The sequence below is a fragment of the Bos grunniens genome, chromosome 11, assembly GCF_055505025.1.
Source record: "Bos grunniens cultivar Pamir isolate PY7600 chromosome 11, Bosgru_T2T1.0, whole genome shotgun sequence".
In the NCBI taxonomy this organism is placed as follows: domain Eukaryota; kingdom Metazoa; phylum Chordata; class Mammalia; order Artiodactyla; family Bovidae; genus Bos; species Bos grunniens.
In genome coordinates, this window is record NC_141175.1 from 56,345,786 (window position 1) to 56,369,298 (window position 23,513).

Consider the following 23,513-nt stretch of genomic DNA (forward strand, 5'->3'; position numbering starts at 1 on the left):
CCTATTTCTCTCAAGATATGAAAGATTGTCACAGCCTAAGAAGCCATGGCAATTAAATGTAATAAGGTACCCTGACTGGAAGAAGCACAAGCTGGAATCAAGATTGCTGGGAGGAATATCAATAACCTCAGATATGCAGATGACACCACCCTTATGGCAGAAAGTGAAGAGAAACTAAAAAGCCTCTTGATGAAAGTGAAAGTGGAGAGTGAAAAAGTTGGCTTAAAGCTCAACATTCAGAAAACAAAGATCATGGCATCCGGTCCCATCACTTCATGGGAAATAGATGGAGAAACAGTGGAAATAGTGTCAGACTTTATTTTTTTGCGGGCTCCAAAATCACTGCAGATGGTAACTGCAGCCATGAAATTAAAAGACGCTTACTCCTTGGAAGGAAAGTTACGACCAGACTAGATAGCATATTCAAAAGCAGAGACATTACTTTGCCAACAAAGGTCCATCTAGTCAAGGCTCTGGTTTTTCCTGTGGTCATGTATGGATGTGAGAGTTGGGCTGTGAAGAAGCTGAGCACCGAAGAACTGATGCTTTTGAACTGTGATGTTGGAGAAGACTCTTGAGAGTCCCTTGGACTGCAAGGAGATCCAACCAGTCCATTCTGAAGGACATCAGCCCTGGGATTTCTTTGGAAGGAATGATGCTGAGGCTGAAACTCCAGTACTTTGGCCACCTCATGCAAAGAGTTGATTCATTGGAAAAGACTCTGATGCTGGGAGGGATTAGGGGCAGGAGGAGAAGGGGACAACAGAGGATGAGATGGCTGGATGGCATCACTGACTCGATGGACGTGAGTCTGAGTGAACTCCGGGAGTTGGTGATGGACAGGGAGTTGGTGATGGACAGGGAGGCCTGGCGTGTTGCGATTCATGGGGTTGCAAAGAGTAGGACGTGACTGAGCGACTGAACTGAACTGACCCTGTATGGAATATGGAAATAGTAAAAGGTTATTATTTTGAAAGTAAGGATTTGAATAAAATTTTGACTCATTAATAACAGGGTATCAATATTACTTCATTAATTATGACAAATATGCCACTTTAATGTAAGATGTTAATATATGGAACAATGGGTATGAGTATATGAGAACTCTCAGTACTGTCTCCTAGTTTTACTGAAAATCTAAAACTCTTCCACAGTTGGAAAAGTTTACTTACAAATGGACAAAAAAGATTAATAGGCACTTCACAGAAGAAGATATCCATATTGCCAATAAAGTTATGAAGTGGTATATAACCTGAATAATCACCAGAGTAATTCAAGGAAACCACAGTGAGATAAAATTACAGACTGACAATACCAAGCATTGACAAGAATATACAGCAAAAGGAATTTTCATACACCATTGTTGGACATGTAAGTTTACAATTCTAGTGACATTATTTGCAGTGCATACTAAAGCATAATACGTATACTCCTTTTGTTCTACCAGTTCTGTGTGTGTGTGTGTGTGTGTGTGTGTTTGCTTAATCATGTCCAACTGTTTGTGATCCCATGGACTATAGCCCATCAGGCTCCTCTGTGCATGAAATTTTCCAGGCAAGAATATTGCTAAGTATGGCTGTCTCTGGTGGCTCAGACAGTAAAGTATCTGTGTGCAATGCAGGAGACTCAGGTTCAGTTCCTGGGTTGGGAAGATCCCCTGGAGGGGGAAACTGCAACTCACTCCAGTGTTCTTGCCTGGAGAATTCTATGGACAGGGGAGTCTGGCAGCTACAGTCCATGGGGTCACAAAGAGTCAGACAACAGAGAAAGTATCACTTCCAATTTCACTATATACTTAAACATGGAGCAAACCTATGTTTGCTTGTACAAGCCAAAGACTTGTACAAAAATGTTTGCAGCAGAATTATCCATAATAGCCCAAAAAAGAAACAATGTAAATGACTACAAAATTGTTTCTGTTGTGTCACTTCAGTCATGTCTAACGCTTTGTGATGCCATGGACTGTAACCCACTCGGCTTCTCTGTTCATAGGATTCTCCAGGCAAAAATATTGGAGTGGGTTCCCATTTCCTCATCCAGGGCTTCTTCCTGACCCAGGGCACCCCTTATACCTCATATAATGCCAGGCAGGTTCTTTACCTCTAGCGACACCACCTGAATAACCTGTGATTTTTTTATACATTCAGTTCAGTTCAGTTGCTCAGTCATGTCTGACTCTTTGAAACCCCATGACTGCAACATGCCAGGCCTCCCTGTCCATCACGAACTCATGTCCATCAAGTCAGCGATGCCATCCAACCATCTTGTCCTCTGTCATCCCCTTCTCCTTCTGCTTTCAATCTTTCCAAGCATCAGGGTCTTTTCTAATGGGTCATGAGGTGGAGAATTCTATGGACTGTATAGTCCATGGGGTCGCAAAGAGTCGAACATGAGCAACTTTCACTCACTTTTCACATCAGGGGACTAAAGTATTAGAGCTTCAGCTTCAGCATCAGTCCTCCCATTGAAAATTCAGGACTGATATCCTTTAGGATTGACTGGTTTTATCTCCTTGCTATCCAAGGGCTTCTCATGAGTCTTGTCCAACATCACAGTTCAAAAGTATCAGTTCTTTGATGCTCAGCTTTCTTTATGGTCTAACTCTCACATCCACAAATGACTACTGGAAAAACCATAGTCAACCTTTGTAGGCAAAGTAATGTTTCCACTTTTAAATATGCTGTATAAGCTTATCATAGTTTTTCTTCCAAAGAGCAAGCATCTTTTAATTTCATGGCTGAAGTCAACATCTGCAATGATTTTGGAGCCCAAGAAAAGAAAAGAAAATCCATCATTGTTTCCCCATCTATTTACCATGAAATGATGGGACCACCATATTAAAAAGCAGAGACAGTACTTTGTCAACAAAGGTCCGTCTAGTCAAGGCTATGGTTTTTTAAGTGGTCATGTATGGATGTGAGAGTCGGACTATAAAAAAAGCTGAGCACAGAAGAATTGATGTTTTTGAACTGTGGTGTTGGCTGCGACCGGCGTGCTAAGCGCAGGCGGCTGCGACCAGCGCACCACCCCACATCCAAGGTCAGGGGCAGAAGCCGGGAGAACCCCATGCCCGAAAGGTAGCGGCCAAGAGGAGCTACCGTGCGTCCGAGGTCAGGGGGTCGGCAGAAAGGAGATACCCAGTGTCCGAGGTCAGGGGCGGTGACAAGAGGATTTACCTGGCGTCCGAGGTCAGGGGCAGCAGCCGGGAGGAGACACCCCACGCCCCTAAGCCCGAGGCCAGGGGCGGCGGCCGGAGGAGCAACCCCACGTCCAAGGAGCCGTGGCTTCGCGGGTGCAGGAGGGCCTAGAGGAGCTATCCCAGGCTGAAGGTCAGAAAGGATGGCTGTGAGGAGATACCCCTCATCCAAGGTAAGGAGCAATGGCTGCGCTTTGCTGGATCAGGCGTGAAGAGATACCCCACGCCCAAGGTAAGAGAAACCCAAGTAAGATGGTAGGTGTTGCAAGAGGGCATCATAGGGCAAACACACTGAAACCATACTCACAGAAAACTAGTTAATCTAATCACACTAGGACCACAGCCTTGTCTAATTCAATGAAACTAAGCCATGTCCATGGGGCAACACAAGATGGGCAGGTCATGGTGGAGAGATCTGACAGAATGTGGTCCACTGGAGAAGGGAATGGCAAACCACTTCAGTATTCTTGCCTTGAGAACCTTATGAACAGTATGAAAAGGCAAAATGATAGGATACTGAAAGAGAAACTCCACAGGTCAGTAGGTGCCCAATATGCTACTGGAGATCACTGGAGAAATAACTCCAGAAAGAATGAAGGGATGGAGCCAAAGCAAAAAGAATACCCAACTGTGGATGTGACTCGTGATAGAAGCAGGGTCCGATGCTGTAAAGAGCAATATTGCATAGGAACCTGGAATGTCAGGTCCATGAATCAAGGCAAATTGGAAGTGGTCAAACAAGAGATGGCAAGAGTGAACGTTGACATTCTAGGAATCAGCGAACTCAAATGGACTGGAATCGGTGAATTTAACTCAGATGACCATTATATCTACTACTGCAGGTAGGAATCTCTCAGAAGAAATGGAGTAGCCATCATGATCAACAAAAGAGTCCGAAATGCAATACTTGGATGCAATCTCAAAAACGACAGAATGATCTCTGTTCGTTTCCAAGGCAAACCATTCAATATCACGGTAATTCAAGTCTATGCCCCAACCAGTAACGCTGAAGAAGCTGAAGTTGAACGGTTCTATGAAGACCTACAAGACCTTTTAGAACTAACACCCAAAAAAGATGTCCTTTTCATTATATGGAATTGGAATGCAAAAGTAGGAAGTCAAGAAACACCTGGAGTAACAGGCAAATTTGGCCTTGGAATACGGAATGAAGCAGGGCAAAGACTAATAGAGTTTTGCCAAGAAAATGCACTGGTCATAACAAACACCCTGTTCCAAAAACACAAGAGAAGACTCTATACATGGACATCACTAGATGATCAACACCAAAATCAGATTGATTATATTCTTTGCAGCCAAAGATGGAGAAGCTCTATACAGTCAGCAAAAACAAGACCAGGAGCTGACTGTGGCTCAGACCATGAACTCCTTATTGCCAAACTCAGACTTAAATTGAAGAAAGTAGGGGAAACCACTAGACCATTCAGGTATGACCTAAATCAAATCCCTTATGATTATACAGTGGAAGTGAGAAATAGATTTAAGGGCCTAGATCTGATAGATAGAGTGCCTGATGAACTATGGAATGAGGTTCATGACATTGTACAGGAGACAGGGATCAAGACCATCCCCATGGAAAGGAAATACAAAAAAGCAAAATAGCTGTCTGGGGAGGCCTTACAAATATCTGTGAAAAGAAGAGAGGTGAAAAGCAAAGGAGAAAAGGAAAGATATAAACATCTGAATGCAGAGTTCCAAAGAATAGCAAGAAGAGATAAGAAAGCCTTCTTCAGCAATCAATGCAAAGAAATAGAGGAAAACAACAGAATGGGAAAGACTAGAGATCTCTTCAAGAAAATCAGAGATACCAAAGGAACATTTCATGCAAAGATGGGCTCAATAAAGGACAGAAATGGTATGGACCTAACAGAAGCAGAAGATATTAAGAAGAGAGGGCAAGAATACACAGAAGAACTATACAAAAAAATCTTCATGACCCAGAAATCACGATGGTGTGACCACTGACCTAGAGCCAGACATCCTGGAATGTGAAGTCAAGTGGGCCTTAGAAAGCATCACTACGAACAAAGCTAGTGGAGTTGATAGAATTCCAGTTGAGCTATTCCAAATCCTGAAAGATGATGCTGTGAAAGTGCTGCACTCAATATGCCAGCAAATTTGGAAAACTCAGCAGTGGCCAAGGGACTGGAAAAGGGCAGTTTTCATTCGAATCCCAAAGAAAGGCAATACGAAAGAATGCTCAAACTGCCCCACAATTGCACTCATCTCACATGCTAGTAAAGTAATGTTCAAAATTCTCCAAGCCAGGCTTCAGCAATATGTGAACCGTGAACTTCCTGATGTTCAAGCTGGTTTTAGAAAAGGCAGAGGAACCAGAGATCAAATTGCCAACATCTGCTGGATCATCGAAAAAGCAAGAGAGTTCCAGAAAAACATCTATTTCTGCTTTATTGTCTATGCCAAAGCCTTTGACTGTGTGGATCACGATAAACTGTGGAAAATTCTTCAAGAGATGGGGATACCAGACCACCTCATCTGCCTCTTGAGAAATTTGTATGCAGGTCAGGAAGCAACAGTTAGAACTGGACATGGAACAACAGACTGGTTCCAAATATGAAAAGGAGTACCTCAAGACTGTATATTGTCACTCTGTTTATTTAACTTATATGCAGAGTACATCATGAGAAACGCTGGACGGGAAGAAACACAAGCTGGAATCAAGATTGCTGGGAGAAAAATTAATAACCTCAGATATGCAGATGACACCACCCTTATGGCAGAAAGTGAAGAGGAACTCAAAAGCCTCTTGCTGAAAGTGAAAGTAGAGAGTGAAAAAGTTGGCTTAAAGCTCAACATTCAGAAAACGAAGATCATGGCATCCGGTCCCATCACTTCATGGGAAATAGATGGGGAAACAGTGTCAGACTTTTTTTTTCTGGGCTCCAAAATCACTGCAGACAGTGACTGCAGCCATGAAATTAGAAGACGCTTACTCCTTGGAAGGAAAGTTATGACCAACCTAGATAGCATATTCAAAAGCAGAGACATTACTTTGCCAACAAAGGTCCATCTAGTCAAGGCTCTGGTTTTTCCTGTAGTCATGTATGGATGTGAGAGTTGGACTGTGAAGAAGGCTGAACGCTGAAGAATTGATGCTTTTGAACTGTGGTGTTGGAGAAGACTCTTGAGAGTCCCTTGGACTGCAAGGAGATCCAACCAGTCCATTCTGAAGGAGGTCAGCCCTGGGATTTCTTTGGAAGTAATGATGCTAAAGCTGAAACTGCAGTACTTTGGCCACCTCATGCGAAGAGTTGACCTATTGGAAAGACTCTGATGCTGGGAGGGATTGGGGGCAAGAGGAGAAGGGGAAGACAGAGGATGCAATGGCTAGATGGCATCACCGACTCGATGGACATGAGTCTGAGTGAACTCCGGGAGTTGGTGATGGACAGGGAGCCCTGGCATGCTGCGATTCATAGGGTTGCAAAGTGTCAGACACGACTAAGTGACTGATGTGATCTGTTGAAGAAGACTCTTGAGAGTCCCTTGGACTGCCAGGAGATCCAAGCAGTCCATCCTAAAGGAGATCAGTCCTGAGTGTTCATTGGAAGGATTGTTGAAGCTGAAACTCCAATACTTTGGCCAATTAATGTGAAGACCTGATTCATTTGAAAAGACCCTGATGCTGGGGAAGATTGAGGGCAGGAGGAGAAGGGGACAACAGAGGATTAGATGGTTGGATGGCATCACTGACTCAATGGACATGGGTTTGGGTGGATTCTTGGAGTTGGTGATGGACAAGGAGGCCTGGTGTGCTGCAATTCATGGGGTCACAAAGATTTGAACACAACTGAGTGACTGAACTTAACTGAACTGATGGGACTGGATGCCATGACCTTTGTTTTTTGAATGTTGAGTTTTAAGCCAAGTTTTTCACTCTCTTCTTTCACTTTTAGCAGGAGGCTGTTTAGTTCCTCTTTGCTTTCTGCCATAATGATGGTGTCATCTGCATGTCTGAGGTTATTGATATTTGTCTCTGTAATCTTGATTCCAGTTTGTGCTTCATCCAGCCCAGTTTCTCATGATATACTCTGCATATAAATTAAATAAGCAAGGTGACAATATACAGCCTTGAGGTGCTCCTTTCCCAATTTTGACCCAGTTCATTTTTCCATGTCCAGCTCTGACAGTTGCTTTTTGACCTGCATACAGGTTTTGTAGAAGGCAGGCCAGGTGGTCTAGTATTGCCCTCTCTTTAAGAATTTTCCACAGTTTGTTGTGATCCACACAGTCAAGGGCTTTAGCATAGTCAATGAAGCATAAGTAAATACTTTTCTGGAATTGTCTTGCTTTTAATACATCAGAATACTATAAAACAATGAAAGTTAGTGAACTACTGCTTCATGAAAAAATAGAGACAATAGATTAGTTACAAAATATTGACTGAAAGGAGACAAAAAAGAATGCAAATCATATTTCTGTTTAAACGAAGTTCAAAAATACTCTTATGTGTTGGACATCTCATTGCATTTCCTCTTTTAGGGAAAGGCAGAGATACTAACTGGGAAGAGAGACATTTTAGATTCTGCTGATTCTATTTCGTGGTCTACATAATGGTTTCAGAACTTTTTCCATCTTGTGATGATTTATGAAGCTACCTGTTTATATTAGACATCAAACATGTATTAAACAAAAGCCATTTACTTTTTTTCACAATTACTTCTAGATTCTCTACCTTCTGAGTGCTTTGATATGCTTCTTAATATAGTCACCAGGGATTCCCTGCTTGCTTATGTGTAATAAATTTTCATTTCTTTTCCATTCTTGATCACAGTCATATTGATTATTTTGTAAAGTATTTTCTTCACCATTCCACCTGACTCTTTTTCTTTTTTTATTAAATGTTTGTAATCTAGGATTCTAATATTTGTTCTTACCTTATTCAGTATATAAATCAAAATATATAGATAGAAAAGGGCTTTATTTAAAATTGGTCATATGGTAATACCCACTCCTGACAATCAAGCCTATATATTCAACTATTTACTCAACATCTTCACATTTATTTCCTTAATATTATTATTAATTATTTTCACTAAGTCAAATCTGTTGAGCCCATATATATAGCCATTTCTTGTCTTCTCCATGTCTACATATTAGATCTAATTCCTCAAAAGAGTAGACAGTACATTTCAAAGACTTGACCCTATCTTGCTACTCTTAATGCAGCCATTGCTAAACAATACATCCCCATTTTGTTAATACTCTTGTCCTTCAACATCTGTCATGACTCTGTGCCTAGACATGGGCTCTTTTAAAACAAGATTTCCACTGGTCATGTCTTTCTGGAAAATTCTATCCCTCTTTCAAAGTCAATGTAAATTGTATTTGTGTTTTTGCACATCTAGAGATCATTGTATCACTCTCTGTTCCCAAGTATTCCATTTCCAAAAGTGTGATTCTAATTTTAGAAAAAAAAAAAGTGAACATATGAGACTATATTATACTTAATAACTTTATTTATTAAAGATATTTTAAATTGACTACAATTATATACATTAATACACACTAAAAATATCCAGAGGCTAGTTTAAAGGCAAAAGTCACAAAGTATTTTTAATAAGAAGACACACCCACCCTCCTGCTGTGGTGAATTTTTCAGCATTCTTTAGTATTGTGTAGGATATCCTTTAAATAATTTTATTTATATAAAAAAGTAAAAGTTCTTGCTAATTTCGTACTTGAAAAGACTGACAGGATGAAAGATTTTTTTCTGAAATTTTTCCTATATTTCTCCTATGTTTCCTCTGACTCCCCTTCTATCAAGCAAACAAATTTTACAGTGTTCATGTCTCTGTAGCACTGTGGCAATTTAAACAATGATTCACATCATCATAACTTCCATTGTGGGAATTATCATTAGAGCTTATTTACATACATAATGAGAATTTTCTGGATGCCTGAGACAGGCCCAACAGTGAATAAGTAATGCTTGCTCATCTTGTGAATTTTATTAATTATAGTCAACCTCGAATAATATTTTCCCGGTTGCTATTTGATGTGGAAGCACGATTCATTAAGATAAACTTAGAAAAACTCCAAGTATATTTCATAAATATATAATCTATGGCTTGCCTGTGGTGCATTAGTAATTTTTCATTAGAAAATAATTAAAGAAATGGCTTGCAAATAAAACATTCTAGTTGCTGGGGTTGATGAAAATAATTACAAGGCAAATAAACAAAATGAATTGTAAGGTAAAAGAAAGAAAAGATCTTTGTTCATGTCCATGACAAGTATTCCTTTTCAGTCAATAAAAATGTTTGCTATATATAATAAAATTGACAATTTAGAAGATTCCAGAATGATATCTTATCTATAAATAGGATGGGGGAAGTCTGCCAATTACTTTAAACTTATAATTACCATTGTACATGTTTTTTTCAGAGAGTAGTTTTTTTTTTTTTAATAATTATTGGTAACATTATTATAGAGAAAGAAACATAAATACACTGGAATTTTCAAAAGAGCTTAGACAAAAAGCATTACTTTTTTTATCACTTGTTGTCTATGGGTCTTACATTTGGCTTTTTGACAAACAGTAGTAATAAGAGGAAATAGTTTTATGTTGTCTTTTACAGGCAGAATAAACTCCAGATCAGGAGGAAAAGAAAACCTATTTCTTTAAGGATCAGTTGGGATTTAGCACATAACTAATTAGCTTAGGATACTTAAGAACTTAAAACTGAAATTACATAAAGTGCACCATTAATTTTGCAGTACTGTGGGATTATATTTTATTTATTTATTTATTTTATTTTTATTGAAGTATAAATACTTTACAATGTTGTGTTAGTTTCAAGTGTACAGCCAAGTGAATCAGGTATACATACACATATAATGCATCCACTGTTTTAAGATTATTTTCCAATATAGGACATTATTATTGAGTAGAGTTCCCTTTTTTATACAGTAAGTGAAAGTGAAGTCGCTCAGTCATGTCCGACTCTTTGAGACCCCATAGACTGTAGCCCACCAGGCTCCTCAGTCCATGGAATTTTCCAGGCAAGAGTACTGGAGTGGGTTGCCATTTCCTTCTCCAGGGGATCTTCCCAACCCAGGGATTGAACCCAGGTCTCCCACACTGCAGGCAGACGCTTTACCATCTGAGCCACCATAGGTCAATATATACAGTATATACAGTTATACAGTAGATTCTTATTAATTATCTATTATAGTAGTACCACTGTTATATATGATGCTCAGTCTCTCAATCATATCTAACGCTTTGCAGCCCCGTGGACTGTGATTCATCAGGCTCCTCTGCCCATGGAATTTTCCAAACATGAATACTGGTGTGGGTTGCCATTTCCTACTCTAGGAGATCTTCCTGACCCAGGGATTGAACCCACATCTCTTGCATCTCCTGCATTGGCTTCTTTACCACTAGCACCACCTGGGAAGCCCACATTATATATAATAGAATATATATGCCAATCTAAGTGTCCAATATTAGATTATATTTTAGATAACATAAACTCACTTCTTTCTTAAGTGTGCCACTAACATAATATGATAAGTCCTGAAACATCAGCTATTCAAGTAATTAACAGTAACCTCAAGAATGAAAGTTTATCCTCACAGAGCCTACATCTGAGTACAAACAGCACTCCTTCTTTGTTGAAATTTTAAACAAAACACATCATCTATCAATTTTTTTTTTTCATCTCTTATCTCTTACAGACTTTTTTGCAAAATCTCACAGTCAAAATAAGATCACTTTTTTCTTTATTCATCCACTTTCCTCTTTAATATATGATTATCTTTGCATGTGTGTGTACACAGATTTTGAATTTAACAGTGATTGATTTCATGAGAGTGGTTAGATATACCACCATCTGTATCACAGAACTTATCTGTTTCTCTTGACTGATAGGTGAGAAGTAAGGAAGCCCCATCCTCTTGCCACAATTACTCAGGATGTAGTTTCTGCCATGAAGACTGAGGGTTGGGGTGGAAGTAACTCATGGCTCAAGAGCTGCAATAATCCCTGCTATTATGTACATTTAGTGGATGTTCTTGGGTGTTTATATTTTTTCTATGTCCTCAGTACAATATGCATTTTTACAGATTTTAACAGTAGCTTCCCTGGTGGCTCAATAGTAAAGAATCCACCTACAATACAGGAAACTGCCCTCAATGCAGGAGACCTGGGTTCTATCCTTGGGTTGGGAAGATACCCCAGAGAAGAAAATGGCAACCCACTCCAGGATTCTTGCCTGGGAAATCCCATGGACAGAGGAGCCTGGTGGGCTACAGTGCATGGAGTTGTAGAGTCAGACATGACTAAATAACTGAGTGCAACAGCAACATCTTTTTAATAGTTTTCCACAGTTATGTCTGTTTATTAATTTTGAAGGTTGTTATAACAAATTTCCACAACTTGGAGGCATACAACAGAAATATGTTTTGGGAGCCAGAAATGTAAAATCAAGGAGGCAGGAGGGTCATGCTTTCTCTGAAGGCTCTATACAAGTATCGCTCCTTACTTCTTTCAGCTTTTGGTCGCTGTTAGATTTCTGGATTGTGGCTACATAACTCTAACCTCTACCACTGTCTTCACATTGCCATCTTTTCTGTGCCTTTGTGTGTGAACTCTCCTAATAAGAACACTGATCACTGGATTTAAGGTGATGGCATATCAAGATGTTGAACTTGATCATATCTGTAAGGACCCTATTTCCAAAGAAGGTCACATTCTAATGTTTTGAGTTAACATGTATTTGAGGAGGATACTATTCAACCATTGTTGTTAGTTGCTTTCTGTTCAGTCATGTCCGACTCTTTGCTGCTGAAGCATGCTACGCTTCCCTGTCCTACACTATCCCTCACAATTTGCTCAAACTCATGTCCATTGAGTCAGTGATGCCAACCAAACATCTCATCCTCTGTTGCCCCCTTTTTCTCCTGCCTTCAAGCTTTCCCAGCATCAGGTCTTTTTCAATGAGTCAGCTCTTCACGTCTGGTGGCCAAAGTATCGGAGTTTCAGCTTCATCAGTCCTTTCAATGAATAATCAACTGTTACAAGTTGTTTTAGAAAAACAGATCTGTGAAGCAACTCACACTGCCATATCAGAAGTGGGAGCCCTACTTCTTTTTATTTTCAGCTTTAGTGAATTATACTTATGTGTGTGTGCTCAGTCACTCAGTCATGTCTGACTTTGCAGCCTCATGGACAGTAGCCCATCACGCTCTCCTGCCCCTGGGATTGTCCAAGCAAAATTACTGGAGTGGGATGCCATTTCTTCCTCCAGGGGAATCTTCTCTACCAAGGGATTGAATGTGAATCATCTCCTGCATCAGCAAGTGGATTCTTTACCCCTAGAAGCACCTGGGAAGCCCAAAGTATAATTAATAGACCAAAAACATCCACATATTTAATGTCTGTATTTTGATGAGTTTAAACACATGCATATACTGTGATGTTATCATATTATCGAGGCAAGAGTCATACCTATTACTTCTCAAAGATTCCTTGTGTCCTTTTACTCTTGGGTGTGTATTTGGTAAGAACACATTATGAGATCTATGCTCTTAACAAACATTTAAGTGCAAAACAATGTCTCATTAACTGTAGATACTAGGTTGTACAGAAGATCATCTACTATAACTGTAAACTTATACCTATCAAACAACTACCCATTTCCACCTCTCCATATCATTGGAAATCACTATTCTATTCTCTGATTTTATGAATTTGACTATTTTAGATTCTACATATAGTGAAATTATGTGGTACTTGTCCTTCTGTAACTGACATTTCACTTAGTGTCATGTTATCCAGGACCATGTGTATTGAAAAGTGCTAGTTGTTCAGTCAAGTCTGACTCTTTGAGACCCCATGAGCTGTAGTCTACCAGGATCCTCTGTCCAAGGGATTATCCAGGCAAGAATACTGGAGTGTGTTGCCATTCCCTTCTCCAGGGGATCTTCCTGACTCAGAGATGGAACCTTAGTCTCCTGCATTGCAGGCAGATTCTTTACCATTTGAGCCATCAAGGAAGACCTCAGCCCTATCTATATTGTTGCAAATAGTAGGATTTCCTTCATTTTAAGGCTAAATAATGTTCTATTGTAAGTGTACACCCTATTTTCTTTATCTGGTTGTCATAAATAGTTATTTCCATATAATGGATGCTGTGAATAATGCAACTTAATTGCTTCTTGATTGCAATTTGTGTGGGAGAATTATCATTAAGCTCTATTTCCTAATAATATTGATGCCCTAGTTAGTTTCCCAATTATATAAAAATAAACTTTGATAGAATACATGCTAACATTTCCCATTTTTATCACTTGAAATGTTTGATGTTCTAAATAACTTTGACTCTTGTTTTGATGTAGGTTGTATTTGAAGGAAATGCTATTTCTTTTTAAATTTTTCACTTTTTCATTTAAAATATGCTACATGATAATGCTATCAGGATAATTTTTAGAGAGAAAAATGAAATTATTTCCTGGAAAGCTACTTCTCCAAAGCTTATATACTACTTCACTGGAACTGTCACCCAAAATATAATAATTAATAGTCATCATTTACACTAGTGCCATGAGTCTCAATGCAAAGAGTTTCTCTGTATGCTGACCTCAAGGATTTTGAAATACTACTAATAGTATTTCAGTATTAAACGGTGAGGCAAAAACCTAACCCTAAACTCTAAGTTCTATGAATAGAAAGGGAGCTTGTTCTCTGAAAGACACGTATTCTGGCTCATATAAAATCTTAAATGTCACATTTCTATCTTGAAACAGATATTTTTTAGCATTATTTTGTGTGTGAAAAACAAGCAGAATGAAATGTCAGTAAATTAATACAAACAATAAACAAATTCTAATTCTCCATGCAGACCAGCAAAAACAGAATTTATTTTAATGTACTTAATAAGCTTAAAATTTGAAAATTAATAATACCCAGATACTATAAAATGAAGAAATGTAATAAACTCTCAAGTGTTTGGGGTAATAAATTGGTGGAGGGTAAGACTGTGAGAAATGATTCAGAAAGAACAGGTAGAAGCTAAGTTCTACAAGACCTCAGTATAAGCAAAGGAGTTTAGACCTGAAAATGTTAAGTAGAAAATAACTATAGCATAAAGAATTTTCTCTGCTGCTTTCATCAGAGCTTTTAAAATGTATTTTTAGCACCCACAACAGACAATAACTTACTCTAACTGAAACTTTACAGAAGATCTCACTATAATGAACACAGGAAAGTTAGCTTCCCTCATTGATTCAGAAACAGGGTTCAGAATCCTTGTCTTCGGACTTCTGTCTCTCTACCCTATGTGTCCAAGGTTGAAATTTCTCTGGAGAAACGTGAGCTTCTCATGATGCAGAAGCACCCTGCTTCACATTATAAACTACCAGGAGGAGACTAAATCAGTCTCCTCCAATACTTTCCTGTTTCCTAGGTTTTGTTTTCACAGGGAAGATTTAAAATATAAGACAATAAATTCATTTCATGGATAAGTTATAAAAGAAAAAATTTCTTGGCATATCTTTCATTCAGATAATGTCATATGCATTGGGAGTAGTCAGAGCTGGGAGACGGTGTTCTCTCTATAACTCGGTTTGTCTTCCCGCCTATGTGTGTTCCTAGGTCCTTCTACTGTCTTATATCAGAGCACAGATGATACTACTATATAATTTTGTGTAATTTATGTGTCATCCCCTTAAACTATAAGATAAGAAACTTTTATTTATTACTTTCTATTTATCTAGCACTTCATACAATGATTAATATAAATAGACAATACATAATTTGTCTACAAATAAATAACATTAGAAAGCTGTGCACTTCATGTTCTGAGTTTTTCAGTAAATGAAGTAGATTTCTTTTAAATCTCCAATACCTGGAAGACAGCCCACTATTTACTGAAAATATCAAAGATCACAGGGTTATATTATGATGCCATAGTGCCTGGAGCAAGACCAATGAAAGCTGGCAGACAGCAGACGTGTTTTTAACAAAATCCATTAGAGCTTTCTGAGACTTGTATCACTGAGTCTGTGTCTGATGCCTGGAGAATCACCAGGGTTGCTTGGCCCTTTCCCTTTGCTTCATGGCTTAGGTTCTTCATTGAATTGATTTCTAGGCGTTCTCCTTGGAATTGACCATTAATAACTATACTGGCAGCCAAAAACTGCCCTCTGAATGACAGATCAGTTGAGGCCCAATCTCACTTCACCCTCTCACTGATTTAACCCATGTAGACTTAAAGCCAAATTAGAAAAGTGACAAGTCAGATGACTTAGAATGCCAGTTTATCATGGAAATATTACACGGTGGGTAAACATTATCTATTACCAGAACCGCTCCTCAGGAGTTTAGTTTTAAGAAGTACTGTGGTAAAAAGGCTAGGCTTTCCTGATGGCTCAGACCTTAAAGAATCTGCCTGCAATGACCCAGGTTTGATCCCTGGATTGAGGAGATCCCCTGGGGAAGGGAATGGCTGCCCATTCCAGTATTCTTGCCTAGAGAATTCCATAGACAGAGGCATCTGATGTGCTATAGTCCATGAGGTCGCAAAGAGTTGGAAACAACTGAGTGACTAACACTGATAAATAGACTAGGTTATTAGGTGCTCAGATTTTTAAGATGGCTAACAAACACATGAAAAGATGATCAACATCACTCATTATCAGAGAAATGCAAATCAAAACCACTATGAGGTACCATTTCACACCAGTCAGAATGGCTGCGATCCAAAAGTCTACAAATAATAAATGCTGGAGAGGGTGTGGAGAAAAGGGAACCTTCTTACACTGTTGGTGGGAATGCAAACTAGTACAGCCACTATGGAGAACAGTGTGGAGATTCCTTAAAAAACTGGAAATAGAGCTGCCTTATGACCCAGCAATCCCACTGCTGGGCATACACACTGAGGAAACCAGAAGGGAAAGAGACACGTGTACCCCAATGTTCATCGCAGCACTGTTTATAATAGCCAGGACATGGAAGCAACTTAGATGCCCATCAGCAGATGAATGGATAAGAAAGCTGTGGTACATATACACAATGGAGTATTATTCAGCCATTAAAAAGAATACATTTGAATCGGTTCTAATGAGGTGGATGAAACTGGAGCCTATTATACAGAGTGAAGTAAGCCAGAAAGAGAAACACCAATACAATATACTAACATATATATATGGAATTTAGAAAGATGGTAACAATAACCCTGTGTACGAGACAGCAAAAGAGACACTGATGTATAGAACAGTCTTATGGACTCTGTGGGAGAGGGAGAGGGTGGGAAGATTTGGGAGAATGGCATTGAAACATGTAAAATATCATGTATGAAACGAGTTGCCAGTCCAGGTTCAATGCACGATACTGGATGCTTGGGGCTGGTGCACTGGGATGACCCAGAGGGATGGTATGGGGAGGGAGGAGGGAGGAGGGTTCAGGATGGGGAACACAGGTATACCTGTGGTGGATTCATTTTGATATTTGGCAAAACTAATACCATTTTGTAAAGTTTAAAAATAAAATAAAATTAAAAAAATAGGTATTGAATAAATAATACAGAAAGGCCTAATTAAAGCTTTTCAAAATTACTAGCCTTTTTTGGTCCATCTTGCCTATATAGTATATTTGTCCAAATATGTCACATTTTGAAAGAATAATAAATCAATATGATGCTTAATTGTAAAAATAGTAATCACTTAGTAATCATGAACTAAGCATTTATTTAGTGACTACTATTTGACTGTCCGGAGAAGGCAATGGCAACCCACTCCAGTACTCTTGCCTGGAAAATCCCATGGATGGAGGAGCCTGGAAGGCTGAAGTCCATGGGGTCACTAAGAGTTGGACACTACTGGGTGACTTCATTTTCACTTTCATGCATTAGAGGAGGAAATGGCAACCCACTCCAGAGTTCTTGCCTGGAGAATCCCTGAAGATTCTAATCTCTTGCTTTGTATATTCTAAATGAGCAGGACAGAATATAAACAATAACAAAAGAAATGAACATCAAAATGTCAGCTAAAAATCTCAACAAAAACTGATTTATATGTCTATTGTACAAAATGGATACCAATTCAAATGGTGATTAAGAATAGAGAGTAATCACTTTGGCCAAATTTAGTTCAATTTGGAACAAAAATATCAAGAAAAATAGAAAATTTTAACAATTTTAAAGATGAAAAGGATTTGAGTCAAGTTCTTTAAGTTGAGAAGAGCATGAGCCATAAGTTCATACCATTATAACAAGTAGCATGTCATAATAACTTGTTGTTGTTGTTCAATCACTAAGATTTTTCTGATTTTTTGAGGCTCCAAGGACAGAAGCATGCCAGGCTCTTCTGTCCATTACTATCTCCCACAGTTTGCTCAAATTTATGTACATTGAGTAGGTGGTGCTATCTAACCATCTCATCCTCTGTTGTTCCCATCTCCTTTCGCCTTCAATCTTTCCTAACATCAGAATCTTTTCTAATAAGTCAGCTTTTCACATCAGGTGGCCAAAGTATTGGAGCTTCAGCTTTGGCATCAGTCCGTCCAATGAATATTAGGGATAATAACTTGTTTGGGTGGGTTAATTGCAAGGGTGATAGGATAATAGAATCCTTTAAGAATCTTGTAAAAGTGAATGATAACTTCAGGGGAAAAAAATCATTCAACTTCAAAAATTCATATGCTAATCTAGGAATGATAAAACTGTAGGTTAAAAACCAGATCCTTACCAAATGGAATTAATAAGTAAATTTGATGCCCAAGAACTGAAGAATTGACAATGTCTATCAGATCTTAAAAATTACATAAAAGTTATTTTTTCATTATTCATAGCAAAAAATAAAAGCATAACTGCAAGGTTATCAATATCTTGCCAAAGTTTCAAAATAACTTTTTAAATATGTTAGGCTTATAGGATAAAATGTAATTATTGTTTTTAGCTTTTTAAAAGTATAGCTAAGTGAAATGTACCATAGTATCCTTCTTCAAACTTGTACTGATATTTATCACCTATGATCCCAATATGCATGAAAACACAAGGCACATAAATATTGAATTAGAGAGGGATACATTTTACCTTCTGTATGATCCTTAGTGCATTCAGATAAGACATAAAATATAGTTTTCTAAATTCCTCTGCACTCTCCCAGCATGCCTTGAGGTTTCAGCCACAAACATTTTTAGAATTTCTTCTTTGAAGATATTTTATTTTTCTAGGCAAGTTAAATGTCTTCCAAGTCAAAACATAAGACTGAAATATCCCAAAATCAGATTATAGGGTGTTTTTTTTTTTTTTTTTTTTTTGAGTCAGTTTTAATCCTTCAGATCAGTTTTAATCATTAGGTTAAAAATTCATAATCTTGATTGGAAATTCAGTCCATTCTAAATAAAATTCTAGTCTTTTTATTTTTCCGACTTTGTCATTTGCTAAAGGTTTAAAATTTCATCTTGTGAAATTGAGGTGTTCTAGAAATAACTAAAGCAAAGGAAATCATTTAAATTTTACGAGGTTAACAAAATTCACACATTTTTCTCAATCTGATCTTCAATGTTGACATTCCATCTTGTGTAACTTTTTTTAAAATATTGAATAAAATTCATTGATTTTTCTTAAGATGGCAGTTTTTATTGAGAGGCATCTTAATTAAGAGATCTACAGGTTTGGGTAAATAAGCTAAAGGGAATAATTCCAGACTTCCAGGCTCTCCTCTCTTCATTCCAATACTATAGTTTTCAATCTTTAGGATGCACATGAATTACCTGGAGTGCTTGTTAAAACTGTAGATTCACATGCACAGTTTCAGATATTCTTATTTGGTAGGTCAAATAAGTACTAGGAAACTGCAGCTGAATAATTTCTCAAATGATTCTGATGCAAGAGATCACTATGACAAGCATCCTGCCAAGTCTTCCATAATCTGTGACATTTGGGTACATGTTGCTTGTTTTATAGCTCCATATGTCTTCATTTACTGTAATTGAGCTTGGACCAATTCAGTAATCACTAAAAACTAAAATTCAGAGTTTTATTTAGAAAGAACAAAAACTTTAAAAAGTAGTAAAATGAATCTAAAATAATTTCCTATGACCATATGTTAAGATAGTTTTCATTTCTGTTCAAACAAATACCACTGGGTTTGGTAGTAATTAATCCTGGGACATCTTTTATTTTATATTTTTAACTAAAGTATAGTTAATTTATAATATTGTGTTACTTTTAGGTATACTCTAAAGTGATTCAATTACACATGTATATGTATATGTCTATATTCTTTTTTATTATTTTGCATTATAGTTTATTATAAGATATTGAATATAGTTTCCTATTCTATACTGTAAATCCTGTTTGTTTATCTATGTCATATATGGCAGTGTGCAACAGTTAATCCCCTACTTCCAATTTATCCCTCCTTCCCCTTTGGTTTTCTGTGTCTTTGTGTAGGTTTCTGTTCTGTAAATAAGTTCGTTTATAACAGTTTTTTAGGTTTTACATATAAGTGATATCATATGGTATTTGCCTTTCTCTGTCTGACTTACTTCACTTAGTATGATAATCTGTAGGTCCATCAACGTTGTTGCAAATTACATTACTTCATTATTTTTATTGGTTGATTAATATTCCATTTTATATATATATATATATAAACTGTATACATATATATACATAATAGATACACATACCATCTTCTTTAGCCATTCATCTGTTGACCTATGGACTCAGAGAAATTATTTACAAATGGTGAGACTGACAAGAGCTTAATTTCCAAAATATATAAACAGCTCATACAACTCAATTAAAAAAAAGACTCAATCAAAAATTGAAGACAAACAGGAATTTCTCCAAAGAAGATGTACAGATGGCCAACAAGCACATGAAAAAATGCTCAATATAGCCAATTATTAGAGAAATGAAAACTCAAATGAGGTATCACCTCACTCCTATCAGAGTAGCCATCATTAAAAAGTCTACAAATAATAAAAGTTGGAGAGGGTGTGGAGAAAAATGAACCCTCCTACACTGTTGGTGGCAATGCAAATTGATATAGCAACTATGGAAAACAGAATTCTTTCAAAAACTAGAAATACAGTTACCATATTTACCAGTACCATTCTTGGGCATGTATTTGGAAAAGATGAATGCTCTAATTCAAAAAAGATACATGCACCCCAGTTTTCAGTGGCACTGTTTACAGTGGCTGTGACATGGAAGCCACCTGGGTCATTTTCTATAACATTAGGTGAACACATAACATAGATCTCTACCGCACTGTTAATAATCCAGACTTTAGCCACATAGCAGGCTTCCCTGTTCACTCAGCTGGTAAAAAATATGTCTGTGATGTGGGAGACCTGGGTTTGATCCCTGGGTTGGGAAGATCCCCTGGAGAAGGGAATGGGTACCCACTCCAGTAGTCCAGCCTGAAGAATTCCTCTATAGTCCATAGGACATGAACTGAGTGACTTTAATTTTCACTAGCCACATAGCAAGGCTGTAAGATCAATACTAGTCTCTGAATTATGTCTTGATTTCTCCTTGTTTAATTCAACTCATTTGAAATTAAACAAGTGTGTTGTATGTATGCACAAGATGTTATGAGAAATACAGTCTTTTGTGAGGAATGCATATAATTTTCTATAGTTTCATATTTATGATTTCCTATCTTCCCAAGAAACATAATTTGAACAAGTGACATTACCTCTGTAATACAAAAAACAAAAAATTCATCTCATGAGAATGCTCACAATTCTGTGACATTCAATCTGAAGTGTTGTTTACCTTATGTTTATGAGTTATTTATTTCTAGTAATGTCTACCTTATTGACACAGTTTGAAGGGATTTACCAATGCCTGCCCACCTCTCTCTGTCTCTTGTAGTAGTTCCCTGTTAGAGTCCAGACATAGCTACTCTTACTGTGAGACGCAGTGTGACTCTTCCAACTTATGTTCTATGAGATCCTCTCCATCACACACTTCAGATACTAGTAGAGGCTGGATCCCTCTGAACTGATCTGTCTGTAACCAAGGTGATGCCTCTTCACCTCAGGTCTGTTGTCTCCCAGCATGGTAGAACAATGTGCATGGTCTCTCATAAACAGATTTTAGGAAGTCCTTGGTGGTAGAGAGAATGATATTACATTTCATATCAGATTTACATAGTATAGACATATCAGTAAGCATTAATCCATATGGCTTAAATTCTGCCAACCCATGAATACTGCCATATGTGTCTGGTTGAGAAACTCAGAGATTCAAAACTGACACCATCCACGCCTCAAGATTGCAATACCCGATGGCAAGGCAGGGTGTGGCAAAGGCAGACAGTTCATAAATGTGTGAAAAATAATTTGAACATTCAACTGTTTCTAGAGTCTAGAATAAAAGTGGTGGCATTGGGAGGTTGAAAATCCTCCAAAATGTTAATTCTAGATCTCCTGCTTTAGCAAAGATCTTTGGACTCTCTTGAGAATCAAGTCTTAAATTTTCTAAACTCAGCAGAAATATGATGTGAGATCTGGAATGTAAATAGATGCGTAAGCTACATTGAGAGATTTCCTTTAAAATACACTAAAAACCTGAAAAACTCACTCTGTTTTCTTTTCCCCAGTTCTTTAAAAAACTGTTGATGATAAATAAAACATATTAATTTTCTTGGCAATCCAGATACTTTTTTCCATGTGAAAATACAAAGACACATTCCAACAGGTAGTAGAAGGAAAGTAGTAGGAAACTAGTAGTAAGAAATTATAATTTTAATAATTATATAAATTAAAAAATAATTTAAAATGTTCAAAATGAATAGGGGACTTGATAAGTGAAAGCTCATTAATCTTCGAGTTGCCCAATACCCCAGTGGGAAGCTCATGAAAATAACTGGATTAAATCACACACATGCATCCTGGTGAACACATTAAAAAACATATACATACAGTTTGTGGGTTCGTGGGCATCCGCTATCTAAGCAGATTTTTCTTTCTTCTCTGTTTATCTTCTTACCAGTGTTTACAGCAGAGGGCAAATGGAGTGAGACAGACAGATAGTCACCTGAGTAATCATCACCTAAGTGGCAATGTCTAACACAAGGAGAGAGAGAAAAGACTTCTACAGTTGAATGTTGCAGATAAACTGTTCTGTGCAACTTTTTAGGAAAACAACAACAACAACCTTAGGAACACTGTGTTGCCCTAGAGTCAATGTTGCCAATGGTTCTGAAGTGGCTTTGGATAAGTTTATCCACCTACCTGCCTATACATAGGGCTTTCTAGGTGACACAGTGGTAAAGATTCCACCTGCCAATGCAGGAGATAGAAGAGACATGAGTTTTATCCTTGGGTCGGGAAGATCCCTTGGAGGAGAAAATGGTAACTCACTCCAGTATTTCTTGTCTGGAAAATACTATGGACAGAACAGCCTGGAAGACTACTGTCCATGGGGTTGCAAAGAGTCTGATGCAACTGAGCGACTGAGCACACACACACCTATGTACTCATAATGAATTGATAATCAACACAAGTTTACATATTGGTTTCAGATACAGGCATGCATGCAAGATTTAGAGAGGAAGTAAGAAAAAGGGTGGGGTACAGAGAGGGAGAGTTGGACTGTGAAGAAGGCTGAGTGCCGAAGAATTGATGCTTTTGAACTGTGGTGTTGGAGAAGACTCTTGAGAGTCCCTTGGACTGCAAGGAGATCCAACCAGTCCATTCTGAAGGAGATCAGCCCTGGGATTTCTTTGGAAGGAATGATGCTAAAGCTGAAACTCCAGTCCTTTGGCCACCTCATGCGGAGAGTTGACTCATTGGAAAAGACTCTGATGCTGTGAGGGATTGGGGCAGGAGGAGAAGGGGATGACAGAGGATGAGACGGCTGGATGGCATCATTGCCTTGATGGACGTGAGTCTGAGTGAAGTCCGGGAGTTGGTGATGGACAGGGAGGCCTGGCGTGCTGCAATTCATGGGGTTGCAAAGAGTCGGACACGACTGAGCAACTGAACTGAACAGAGAGGGAAGGAGTTGTCGTAGTCTTCCCCATTTGATTTATTGTGACTGACCCATAATCTAGTCTAAGATTCTTCTTTTAACAAACTGTGTTCACTATTAAAGCTCAACATTCAGAAAACTTAAGATCATGGCATCCAGTCCAATCACTTCATGGCAGATAGACAGGGAAACAATGGAAACAGTGATAAACTTTATTGTGAGGGTCTCCAAAATCACTGCAGATGGTGACTGCAGCCATGAATCAAAAGATGCTTGCTCCTTGGAAGAAAAGTTATGACCAACCTAGACAACTTATCAAAAGGCAGAGACGTTACTTT